Here is a 13735-nt window from a genome sequence, read left to right on the forward strand (position 1 = left end):
AGAAAAGAGGGAGAAGGAAAGTAAGGAGGGTAGAGAAAGGACTCCTTTCTAAGAACCTTTTAAGAGCAATATTCTTAGAAATATTTTACTCCTGTAAACTTTTACTCCTGTAAACTTTGCCTGACATATTTGCCAAGTGCTAAAATAAAATAGTAGAGGAGACAGTAATAAGAGTGGGTTATAAAGGTGTAAGCAAGATAACAAAGATAACTCCTGGAAAGGGACAATCCTGTGTGCTGACACTGGGGAAGGAAGCAGGGGCAGCTACATCTAGACTGTGAGTTGCGAAGCACCACTTGACCTTCAGTTCCTCTGTGGAAGATGTAAAATGAATAGCATCCTCCTCTTCTTATTTCAATTCCAGCTAACCTAGGTGCATGAAACTTGGGAACTGCACCATCTGTTCCCTTTACTGCTAATGAGAAATTTTGAACTGAGTAATTTCACAGGTATGAGCCTGATTATCTACCAAAATGATCTCCTGAAAATATTGACATACTGTGGATATTATTTATACATTATACTATTGACATACTGTAGATATTATTTTAAAGGGCCACAGAACTATTTTTTGCATGTGATCCACTGTAAGAAATACATTTTATATCACAACCCTCATATGCATATATGTAAATCTAAATTGCTGAAATGGAAATTTTATTTTAAAAATCCTTTTTCTTACTAGGTATAATGCATTCTGATATTTTTGAATTTCATTGTATCATTAAAAAATTCTGCATTCAATCCATTAAATTGATTATACCACTCAAGAAAAAAATTGAGACTCAGAGTGTGAGTCTGAATCACAAACATAAACAAATCAGGGTGCTGGTTGTATTCGAGAATAAGATGAAATTCAAGTATATTTTATTTAAAACAAACAAGCCTGGTAGAATCCATAAGTTATCGAATTTGGGTTTTATTTTTCACAATATAAAACAAAGTTTTTCAGAATCAGGTATTTTCCCAGTTAGTATGTGGTTTATGTTGTTGAAAGACGATTTGGCAGCAGAGCTCTTTGAAATTTTAGACATTTTGCAGTGAGAACAGTGATTTCTCAGTTCTGGGTAGTCTTAGTATAAAGTTGGGGCCTTAGATAAGAAAGAAAGTCTTCTAAATACAGAATTGCAAGAAGAAACAATCTGGAGATAGAAGAAGGCTCTTAAAAATCACAAAATACTTGCTAAAACATTGCACGCTTACCATTGAATTTAGTTTTCCACAGGATGATGCATGCTTCCAAGAATCTCACAATTAAAGCATCTTAAAGTTTTGCTTTCCAATGCCCCACTCAATAAATGCAGGATTACCCTCTTTGTTATTCCTTTAATGATTAAAAATGTATTTACTAAACATCTACAATATGTCCAGAGATCCAGAAAGCACTAAAATTTTAAAAGCTGTCCCCAGGATGCCTACGGTTAGTTAGAAGAAATAAAGGATGAGCAGTAATATCCTAAAATGGATGCTTATCCTCAATAAGTGGTGAGCTCCCTCTATTTATTTTCTACTGCCATAGTAACTCAGTTTCTTCATTACTGGCTACTTCTTTATCAGCCAGCTCTGGTTGTTAGAAAGTTTTTTACATTGAATTGTTCCTTCAGTAACATCAGTCCAAATTCTACTTCTGTGCTTGTGGCCACACAGTTAAAAAAGAAACAAATTTTGAGTAAACTGAGCTTTACCAGATCTACATCAAGAAGGGACACACATTCTTAAGACCCCATGAAAATCTGAGCAGGATACACCCACTAGCATCCCAGTTTGAGAAAGGGTAACTCCTGGACTGAATCCTAAAATAGAATCAGAACCATCTACTATTTTAGTTGACAGAGACCCTTCAAAGATATTTAGGCAACTTCTGTAATTCTTTGGGAAAATGAATTTGCAAGCTAATCCACTGAAATATTTTCTGGGAGACATGATTCTGATATTAGTAAGGACATCAGTGGGAAAATAGAATTCACTTTTCAGAAGTTTAATTAGATCAACTTTGCTGCAACAGAATTTTTTAGCCCTGAGACTGATATTTGATATGGTTTAGCCCCTAAAGTAACCTTAAACATAAGGCTCTGGGCTTTATGATGAATTTGTGGACATAGTATCCCCAAGTGAGGCTAAGAAGAACTAGCATGAACAACTAAAAAATTGCAGTACAGGCTACAGTTTATGTAGTACATAGCTTTTTCAAGCTATGAACTATTATTGCTATTATACTATATTCACAGTTTACAATGTGTGTTCACAAACCTGCTCTTTTAAAGCCCCTCAGCCTCCAAAGTACTAGGATTACAGGTGTGGCCACTGTGCCTTGTCTGCATCATTATTTTTTAGTGAAGTTTTCTGTAATTTATTTCAGACAGAAACTATCACCCTCCAGTTTCAGAATTCTGTTCTATTTTATGCTTGCATACTGTGCTGAAGGACACAGAAGTTACTATTTCCACTCATTTTCTAGAAGTCATTGTTATGGAACACAGGACATTCAGATGGTGGTAATAATTCCCACATTGTGTGTTATATTGCTAGGCATGAAAAGGATATTTAACATGTTATCTCATCTCCACCCCAAAACTAGTGCCTATCCATATAGGTCATATCCATATCAGAAATTGCAGTATTTTCTACTCTGTCACTCAAGCCAGAAACTTTGCTAAGAGTCACACTTGCTTTCACCCTTTTCCTCCTTCTTTCCATCCACTTCCAAGATCTTTGATCCTACCTTCAGTGTGTTTCTTGGATCACACGGCAGAATAAAAGTTTTTAGAATGCAAATCTGGACAGGTCCCTCTCCACCTGAAGCATTTCAGTGGCTTATATTTCACTTAGAAGAGAGCCCAGACTTCTGCCAGGGCCAGCAACGTTCTCCTCTCCATCTTATCACAGGCCTTTCTTCCCGCCTCACCTCTTGTGCCCTAGAAATGTCTTTATTTCCAGAACATAGCAAGCTCTTCCTGTCCCGGCATGTCTCATTCCTCTCTCTGGAATGTTCTTCTCTTCGGCTATTTATTCATTTATTTAATTATTTAGAGATGGAGTCTCACTCTGTCACACAGCTGGTGTGCAGTAGCACAATCTCGGCTCACTGCAAGCTCCATCTCCCAGGATCAAGCAATTTTACTGTCTCAGCCTCTTGAGTAGCTGGGATTATAGGCATACACCACCAGGCCTGGCTAATTTTTGTATTTTTAGTAGAGACCAGGTTTCACCATGTTGACCAGGTTGGTCTCAAACTCCCAACCTCAAATAATCTGCCTGCCTCCAACTCCCAAAGTGCTGGGATTACAGGCATTAGCCACCATGCCTGGCCCCCTTTGCTCTTTGACTGATAGTCTCCTTCTCGATTCTCTGGTCTCAGTAAGTCTCACTTCCTCAGAGAGCTTTTCCCTGGCCTTTTAAACTCTCCCACTGCCTACCTTCTTCATGGTACTTACCACACTTTGCAGTGTTTCATCTGTTTGTTGCCTTTTTTATTATCTGATTCCTATCCCAGTCAGTAAGATCCTGGAGTACCAAGACTATGTTTTTTCTTGTCTGTTTTACTTCTGGCACCTAGTAAACTGTCTGGCACTTTCTAGAAACCAAGTAAAATACTTGGTGAATGACTGACTAATCCTCCAAAGAGACTTCTGACATACATACCATTTCACAGATCAGGAAACAGGCTCAGCCAGATGAGGTCACTTACACAGGGCCCCCAGCTAGTGCCACGGATGACCTGGCATCCAGCTGGGCCAAGGCATAGTCTGACTCTATTGTCCTTTCCACTCCACTCCCCTAGCCTTGTCCCCTTCCATTTGAAATGAGTATGTCCAGCCTGGGCAACATAGGGAGATCCTGTCTCTAGCAAAAAATAATTTTTTTTAATTAGCCAGGCATGGTGGTATGCACTTGTAATCCCAGTTACTTGGGAAGCTGAAGCAAGAGAATCATTTGAACCTAAGTAGCAGAGGTTGCAGTGAGCCAAGATCATGCCACTGCACTGCAGCCTGGGTGACAGAAGGAGACTGCCTCAAAACAAAATTAAAATTAAATGAATACTGATGTCAGATTAATCTTGGGTTTAACAGTTTTAAGTCACTCATTCTCTCCAAAATGTTTAATTGTGCAATGCCTAACAATACATCTAAATGTCTAAGCTGGCCAGGCATGGTGGCCCACACATATCAGCCTAGCACTTGGGAGGTCAAGGCAGGTGGATCAGCTGAGATCAGGGATTTGAGTCCAGCCTGGCCAACATGGTGAAACTTTATCTCTACTAAAAACACTAAAATTGCTGGATGTGGTGGTGCATGCCTGTTATCTCAGCTACTCGGAATGCTGAGGCAGGAGAATTGCTTGAACCTTGGAGGAGGAGGTTGCAGTGAGCCAAGGTAGTGCCACTGCACTCCAGCCTTGGTGACAGAGTGAGACTCCATCTCAAAAAATAATTTAAAAAATAAATAATAAATAAATGTCTAAGCTTTTCTGCCGCCACAGTGTGGCCTTACTGCTCCCTCATATACGGTGCCTTTCACCTGCCTCCTTTCATTCTCTTCACTTTCTTCTCCTTCCAGATGTTCATACACCCAGTCTCCCTACCTGGGAAATCACAGCCTCATTAACAGCTCAGCTATCGTACGTTCTATTTCCTCATGAAGTTGAACTCAATTGCTGCAGCCTCCAAATAGCAATTTAAATCGGCTTCAGCATAACTGTTTTTCTCCTTGTTTCCTGTGTTAGTATTATGTCACCAACTTTGCGGGGATAAGGTCATATACCCCTCTAGAGCATACCATAATGATGAAACATCTTTAGCTATAACCCCTCTAGACCCCAATACTTGCCCCCAAGGGAATGTGTGATTTTTACTCTCCATTATAGAAAAAAATTCACCCCACCAAACCCAAAGAACAGACTCAGAGACCCAGAGAACAGTGAAAGTGAGACTTTTTTTTTTTTTTTTGAGACTGAGTTTCGCTCTTGTTACCCAGACTGGAGTGCAATGGCACGATCTCGACTAACCACAACCTCCACCTCCTAGGTTCAAGCAATTCTCCTGCCTCAGCCTCCTGAGTAGCTGGGACTACAGGCACGCGCCACCATGCCTAGCTAATTTTTTTGTATTTTTAGTAGAGACGGGGTTTCACCTTGTTGACCAGGATGGTCTCGATCTCTTGACCTTGTGATTCACCAGCCTCGGCCTCCCAAAGTGCTGGGATTACAGGCTTGAGCCACCGCGCCTGGCTGAAAGTGAGACTTTTAATGATGGTCTGGCAATATCGGGTGTCTGGCAGCAGGCACACCCAGCACAATTTCAACAAGTTTATCCCCTAGTGTGCAGGTCCCTTTCCTGGTTCCTCATAGGCTGAGTACTTTGGGGACACAACCTTCCCTGACATCACCTATTGTTTTTGGGGCTTTAGGTGTTTCTTTAGGGTTGTCCTGCTGCATCTTGTTGCTGCCCACATTGCAATCCTAGTCAGCTCAGGGGCTCTTCAAGTATTTGACTTATGACTTAAGTAGCTGGGTAGGCTAATAAGAACAGACCAAATGAGATATTTTGCAGGCTAGTAAACTTTCATCTTAGACTAAACTTCTTTGGTTCAGGTGAGGGCAACTAAGGGGGTGGGGGTGAGAAGCAGGCATTGGCTATCCAAGCAGACTCCTGACTTGGATATCCAGGCTCCTGCCAGGGCCTAGTATAGCCTGTTTCTTCTGTAGTTTGCTGACCTATGCTGATTTAAGGCACTTAAATGTCTTGGAAATGGACCACTGTATACATTATTTCTTACAACTAGCTAATTTTGAATTTTTTTGGCAAAGATGGGGGTCCAACTCTGTTGCCCATGCTGGTCTTGAACTGTTGGCCTCAAGTGATCCTCCTGCCTCAGCCTCCCAAAATGCTTGGATTACAGGTGTGAGTCACCTGTTAGGCCAGATTTGTTTAAATAAAGAGAGTTTAAAGGACTCCAACTAGGAGCTATTGCAGTAACCTGGGCCAGATATGATTATAGCCAGGTGAAAACAAAGATAAAAAGTAGGAAGACAGGAGAAAAGTTGGAAGGGGTGCAACCAACAGGACTTGCAAGTAAGCACATCTGGTGCCAAAGGTCAGGAAAATCCGAAGATTCCCAGGTCTCCAGGTGATGAGGCCAGATAAGGTACATGGTAGTGCTGGCAGATGGAGGGGAGTGCATTCCACCACACAGTCGGTCCACACACTCTGGCTGCAAAGGGCTAGGGACTGCATGTCTACAGCTTGCTGCCTGAATTTGGTCAACTCAGTCTCACTGCCTGTCTTCACAGTTTCAAAATGAATTCTAAACAAACCCTTCTCTGGCTTTTTTTTTTTCTAGAGGCAGAGTTTCTCTATCGCCCAGGCTGGAGTTCGGTGGTGCGATCTTGGCTCACTGCAACCTCCGACCCTGGGATCTAGTGATTCTTTTGCCTCAGCTTTCCAAGTAGCTGGGATTACAAGCTCCTGCCACCATGTCTGGCTTTTTTTTTTTTTTTTAAGTAAAGATGGGGTTTCACCATGTTGGCAAGGCTGGTTTTGAACTCCTAATCTGAGGTGATCCACCAGCCTCAGCCTTCCAAAATATTAGGATTACAGGTGCGAGCCACTGCGCCTGACCTCCAACTTGTTTTAAGAATCCAGTAACATCACTATGTTTAACAATTCACTTAGATATTCAGAAGGAGCGGATGTGAACTTTTAATGAAATTTGTGCTAAATAAATTAGATCAAAGTAAGTGAATTCCATGAAGCCAAGAATGATGTCTTCTGGATATGCTGCCTGGTAACTCCTCCTTCAGTGCACTGTGCCTCTTGACAAGTATCATAGGTAGCAGGGACAGAGGAGGTGGGTGGGAGCAAAGGAATAGAGGCATGGTGACATCCACCCCCACCATGCCTGTGTTGAAAAAAGAATCCACGCTTTGAAAAGAGGAAGAAATGGGGAGCACAGAAAGCCAAGAAGCCAAGCAGGCTTGCCTGGATATGCACTAAATCCCTTAAATTGGTTTTAATTCAATGATACAGCTAATTAAGGGATTTTTTAAAAGTTCCTACTTGGCATGTGAATAGCTTTTCCCCCACCCCATCCACCCCTTTCTATAATACAATCATTTAATAATGGTTTCCCATGTGTAAAATATTTGCTTGGTTCAATCACAGATAGACACTTGATGTTCAAATTTACTGAGGAAGAAGCTATTCACATGCCAAGTAGGAACTTTTAAAAAATCCCTTAATTAGCTGTATCATTGAATTAAAACCAATTTAAGGGATTTAGTGCGTATCTAGGCAAGCCTGCTTGGCTTCTTGGCTTTCTGTGCTCCCCATTTCTTCCTCTTTTCAAAGCCTGGATTCTATTTTCAAACCTGGGAAAAGAGGTCCTCAAGGTGGGAGGTGAAGGCAGGAGGATCGAAAAATCAGGAGTTCAAGACCATCCTTGTCAATATAGTGAGATCTTGTCTCTAGAAAAAAGAATATTTGGCTGGTTCTGGTGGTGCATGCCTTTGGTCCCAGCTCCTCAGAATGCTGAGGCAGGAGGATCACTTGAGCCCAGGAATTTGGAGCTGCAGTGGGCTGTAATCATGCCACTGCAGTCCAGCCTGTGTGGCAGAGCAAGACCCTGTCTAAAAATAACAAAAAGGCAGGCTCAGTTGCTCACACCTGTAATCCCAGCACTTTGGGAGGCTGAGGCAGGAGGATCTCTTGAGGCCAGGAGTTTGAGACCAGCCTGGGAAACACAGTGAGACCCTGTCTCTATGTATTAAAAAAAAAAAAAAAAAAAAGGCTGGACACAGTGGCTCACTCATGTAATCCCAGCACTTTGGGAGGCCAAGACAGGTGGATCACAAGGTCAGCAGTTAAAGACCAGCCTGGTCAACATGGTGAAATGCTGTCTCTACTAAAAATACAAAAATTAGCTGGGCATGGCAGCATATGCATGTAATCTCTGCTACTCAGGAGGCTGAGGCAGGACAATTGCTTGAACTGGGACCCAGGAAGCAGATGTTGTAGTGAGCTGAGATTGCGCCACTGTACTCCAGCCTGGGCAACCGAGTGAGACTCTGTCTTAAAGAAAAAAAAGGTGTTTGGGAACTTCCACTGCCACAATGTAGACATCCACTGCTGGAGGACTGTTTTGCATCATAACCAAGACACGTGGCCCGAGAGCCTGTGATGATTATTTGTGTTTGTGCAAACTCTAGAGGAGACAAGCTCCTGGACCAAAAGGCACCTGTAACTGTCTTGAGCAGACATATGAGGAGAGACAGGTCATTGTCTCCAGCATCAAAGGAATGAACCAAGACGTTGATTTTGAAGAGCCAACACTTTCCCAAGAAGCCTCCACAGTGTGACCTCACAAGGCCTCCACGAGCACTGAGTCAGAATTAAGGCATCTAAGGCTGGGCCATATTCTTGCAGAGGCCCTGCTCAAAACTTGGCCTCAAGTAATCAAAAGATGTTGGTTTGGCGCTCCTCACCAGATGTCCTGCTCCCACTCTTGCCCTTTCATAGCCAGTCTCTTCACAAGCAGCTGGAATGTTTTTGTGTTTTTTGTGTTTCTGTTTTTTTTTTTTTTTCTTTGTGAGACAGTCTCTCTCTGTCACCCAGGCTGAAGTGCAGTGGTGTGATCTCTGCTTACTGCAACCACCACCTCATGGGTTCAAGCAATTCTCATGCCTCAGCCTCCCAAGTAGCTGGGATTACAGGCACCTGCTACCATGCCTGGCTTATTTTTTAGTAGAGACAGGTTTTACCATGTTGGCCAGGCTGGTCTTGAACTCCTGACCTCAGGTAATCCACCTGCCTTGGCCTCCCAAAGTGCTGAGATTACATGTGTGAGCCACCGAACCTGGACGTTTTTTGTTTTTAGAGATAAGGTGTAGCTCTCTCACTCAGGCTGGAGTGCAGTGGTGAAATTATGGCTCACTGTAGCCTCTATCTCCTGGGTTCAAGTGATCCTCCCACCTCAGCCTCCTGAGGAGCTGGGACTATAGGCAAATGCCACTACATGTTTTTTTTTTTTTTTTTTTAAGACAGAGTTTCACATTTGTTGTCCAGGCTGGGGTGCCCAGTCTCAGCTCACTGCAAACTCTATTTCCTGGGTTCAAGTGATTCTCCTGCCTCAGCCTCCCAAGTAGCTAAGCTTACAGGCATCCACTACCCACACCTGGCTAATTTTTGTATTTTTAATAGAGATGGGGTTTTGCCATGTTGGCCAGGTTGGTTTCAAACTCCTGACCTCAGATGATCCAGCTGCCTTGGCCTACCATAGTGCTGGGATTACAGGAATGAGCCCCTGGAAAAGCTGTTTAATTTTTTAAAAGTTGTTTTTGCAAAGACAGTGGTCTTGTATGTTGCCCAGGCTAGTGGCAAACTCCTAGCCTCAAGTGATCCTCCCCCTTGAGCCTCCCAAAGTGCTGGGATTATAGGCATGAATCACAGTGCACAGCCTCATTCTCTTTTAATTAGCTCACTTTCAATTTCCTATTACAGAAATACCATCAAATAGAAAATGTCAATGTTAAGTAGGATTTCCATGTAAAGGTGGCAAATCACAAAATCTCCCTTCCTTGATGCTAATTCATTCCCCCCCTCCACCTTTTTTTTGAGATGCAGTCTCACTCTGCTGCCCAGGCTGAAGTGTAGTGGCACAATCTTGGCTCACTGCAACCTCTGGCTCACTTAAACGTCTACCTCCCAGGTTCAAGCAGTTCTCCAGCCTCAGCCTCCTGAGTAGCCAGGATTACAGGTGTGTACCACCATGCCCAGCTAATTTTTGTATTTTTAGCAGAGACAGCATTTCACTATGTTGGTCAGGCTGATCTCGAACTCCTGACCTCAGGTGATCCACCTGCCTTGGCCTCTCAAAGCTCTGGCATTACAGGCATTAGTCACAGTTCCTGGCCCCTTGATACTTATTCATTCTAATGACATTTATTTTGTGCCTACTATGTGCCAATTACTAGATTAGGTTCTGAGAATGAACAAGATGAGACTCCTGTCATAGGGAGCTTCTATTCTGATTCGGCATGAGTTTGGGAGAACATGCAGACAAGCAATTCAATAAATAACAAGCTGATTTTTGAGTATGATATCTGCTTTGATAGAACCAGGCAGGACAAGGCAATGCAGAGGAGGATGATTCCCCCTTCACAGGATGAGGGAGGATTTCCCTGCAGAGGTGATGTGTGAGCTGAGGTCTGAAACATGAGAAAAATCCAGCTATGGCAGGAGGTGTGGGAAGTCCATTTGAGGCAGAGAAGAGCATGTGCAAAGGTCCTTAAGAGGGAAACCACTTGGCATTTACAGGAGCAGAAAAGAAGCCCAGATCCCTGATGCACAATTAGCAAGATGAAAAGAATAGAGGGTGGCAGCCAGGGTCAGATCATGCTAGGATTGGTTTATTTTTTAAGGAGACATAATCTCGCTCTGTCACCCAGAATGGAATGCAGCAGGGCAATCATAGCTCACCGCAGCCTCAACCTCCTGGGTTCAAGGGGTCCTGTCATCTCAGTTCCCAAGTAGCTGGGACTATAGACAGAAACTCCACCAGGACTGGCTAATTTTTTTTCATTGTTATTAGTGATGGGAGTCTTGCTGTGTTGACTAGGTGGGTCTCAAACTTCCAGACTCAAGTTATCCTCCTATCCTGACCTCAAAATACACTGGAATTACAGGTTTGTACACTACATCTGGCCAAATTGGGGGTTTAAAAATGCTTTACTTTTAATTTTTGTGAGTACAGAGTAGGTGTATATATTTATGGTGTGCATGAGATGTTCTGATACAGGCATGCAATTGTAATAATCACATCAGGGTAAATAGAATACACCTCACTTAAGCATTTATTCTTTGTTTTACAAACAATTTAATTATGCTCTTCCCCCTGCCCCCTTTTTTTTGAGATGGTGTGTAGCTCTGTCTTCTGTTACAATCTCAGCTCACTGCAATGTCTGCCCCAAGGTTCAAGTGATTCTCCAGCCTCAGCTTCCCGAATAGCTGGGACTACAGGTGCTCAACACTGCCCCCGGCTAATTTTTATGTTTTTAGTAGAGATGGTGTTTCTCCACGTTGGTTAGGCTGGTCTCAAAGTCCTGATCCTCCTGCCTTGGCCTCCCAAAGTGCTGGGATTACAGGCATAAGCCACCATTCCTGGCCTCTTTTAGCTATTTTAAAATATACAATAAATTGTTTACCATTGTCAATCTGTTGTACTGTCAACTACTGCATCTTATTCTTTCTAATTGTATTTTTTGTACCCATTAATTATTCCTATGTACTCCCTCCAGCCCACTACCCTCCCCAGCCTCCAGTAACCATCATTCTACCTCTATCTTCATGAGTTCAATTGTTTTTATTTTTAGCATGCACAAATGACTGGGAGCATGCAAAATTTGCCTTTCTGTGTCTGGCTTATTTTAGTTAACAGTGATCTCCAGTTCTACACTTGTTGTTGCAAATAAAAGATTCTATCCTTTTTAATGGCCGAATAACATTCCATTGTGTACAGGTACCACATTTTCTTTCTCCATTCACCTGTTGATGGACACTTAGATTGCTTTCAAATCTTGGCTATTGTGAATAGTATTGCAATAAATATAGAAATGTAGATATTTCTTTGATGTGCTGATTTTTTTCTTTTGGGTATATACCCAGCAGTAGGATTCCTATGTCATAAAAAAGCTCTTTTTAGTTTTTTGAGGACCCTCCAAACCATTCTCCATGGTGGTTGCAATAATCTACATTCCCACCAACAATGTACCAGGGTTCCCTTTTCTCCACACTCTCATTAGCATTTGTTACTGCCTGCCTTTTGGATATAAGCCATTTTAACTGGGGTGGGATGATAGTTCATTGTAGTTTTAATTGGCATTTCTCTGATGATCAATGATGTTGAGGACATTTTCATACACCCGTTTGCCATTTATATGTCTTCTTTTGAGAAATGTCTATTCTTATCTTTTGCACATTTTAAATCATATTATTAGAGCTTTTTTTCCTATTTATTTTTTCCCCTGAGCTCCTTATAGACTCTGGTTTTTAATCCCTCATCAGATGAATTCAGGATTGGGTTTTGTCTTAATTTTACACCGAACTCGAAACCATTAAATGCTGTCAAGTGGAGAAGTGACCTGATATTTATATTGGAAGATGCCTTTGTGTATTTGCTATCTATTACTGTGTAACATACCAGCCTGGCATAGTGACTCACACCTGTAATCCCAGCACTTTGGGAGGCCGAGGCAGGCAGATCACAAAATCGGGAGTTTGAGACCAGCCTGGCCAACATTATGAACCCTGTCTTTACTAAAAATACAGAACTTAGCCAGGTGTGGTAGCACACACCTGTAATCCTAGCTACTCAGGAGGCTGAGACAGGAGAATCACTTGAACTCCAGAGGCAGAGGCTGCAGTGAGCTGAGATCATGCCACTGCACTCCAGCCCATGGGACAAAGTAAGAGAGTGAGACTGTCTCAGAAAACAAACAAGAAAAAAAAAAAAACACCCAAGGCATCAAGTTACAATGATGTTTATTAGTCTTCTCACACTTCTGGAGGCTGACTAGACTCACTTAGGCAGTTCTGGCTCAGGATGTGGTTGCCTTCAAACAGTATGGTGTTAGAATAGTGTCAAAGGTTTCCTTGCTCAAATATCCCCTGGTTAATGTGCACTGTCAGCCAGGGCTTAGCCGGGGCTGCCTGGTGGAATACCCACACATAACCTCCCTACATGGCCTGGGCTTTCTCACAAAATGGCTAATGGGTTCTAAGTGCACACCTCCCAGGAAGGAGAGCCAAGAGGAAACAGTATCATCTTTTAAGACCTAACTTTGGCAGGTCATGAGCAGCACTTCTACTGTATTCTACTTACAGAAGCAGGGGTCTAGGCTCATTTTCAAGGGAAGAGAAACTGAATTCTATCTCTCCATGACAAGTGCAAAAAAAATTGCAGACAACTATTCACAATAGTGAAGAGATGGAATCAACCTAAGTTTCCTTCCATTGATAGGAAAAAGAATAAAGAAAATGTGGCAGCCGGGTGTGGTGGCTCACACCTATAATCCTAGCAATTTGGGAGGCCAAGGTGGGCAGATCACCTGAGGTCAGGAGTTTGAGACCAGACTGGCAATCATGGTGAAACCTGTCTCTACTAAAAGTACAAAAATTAGCAGGATGTGGTGGTGCACACCTGCAATCCTAGTTATTTTGAGAGGCTGAGGCAGGAGAATCGCTTCAACTTGGGAGGCAAGGGTTGCAGTGAGCTGAGATTGCACCACTGCACTCCAGGCTGGGTGACAGAGACTCCATCTCAAAAAAAAAAAAAAAAATCAAAGTGAATCAGAGAATAAAAGAGCTACATTAAAGCAACTGAAAAATTTTGAAAATTAGAGATAGTGGTCTAACACTGCTATCAATAGTAGTGTTGTCAATAACCCTGAGTTAGAGAACCTAAATGAAACAAAACAAACAAACAAACAAAAACAGCGCTGGGCATAGTGGCTCACATGTATAATCCCAGTGCTTTAGAAGGCTAAATTGGGAGAATAGCTTGAGGCCAGGAGTTCCAGAAAAGCCTGGGCAACATAGCAAAACCCCATCTCTAGAAAAGTAACAAAAACTAGCCAGGTGTGGTGGTGCACACGTGTAGTCATAGCTATGAGGGAGGCTGAGGCAGGAAGATTTTTTAAGCCCAGAGGTTTAAGGCTGCAGTGAGCTACGATTACACCACTTTCT

The sequence above is a fragment of the Callithrix jacchus genome, chromosome 5, assembly GCF_049354715.1.
Source record: "Callithrix jacchus isolate 240 chromosome 5, calJac240_pri, whole genome shotgun sequence".
NCBI classification, from domain to species: Eukaryota; Metazoa; Chordata; class Mammalia; order Primates; family Cebidae; genus Callithrix; species Callithrix jacchus.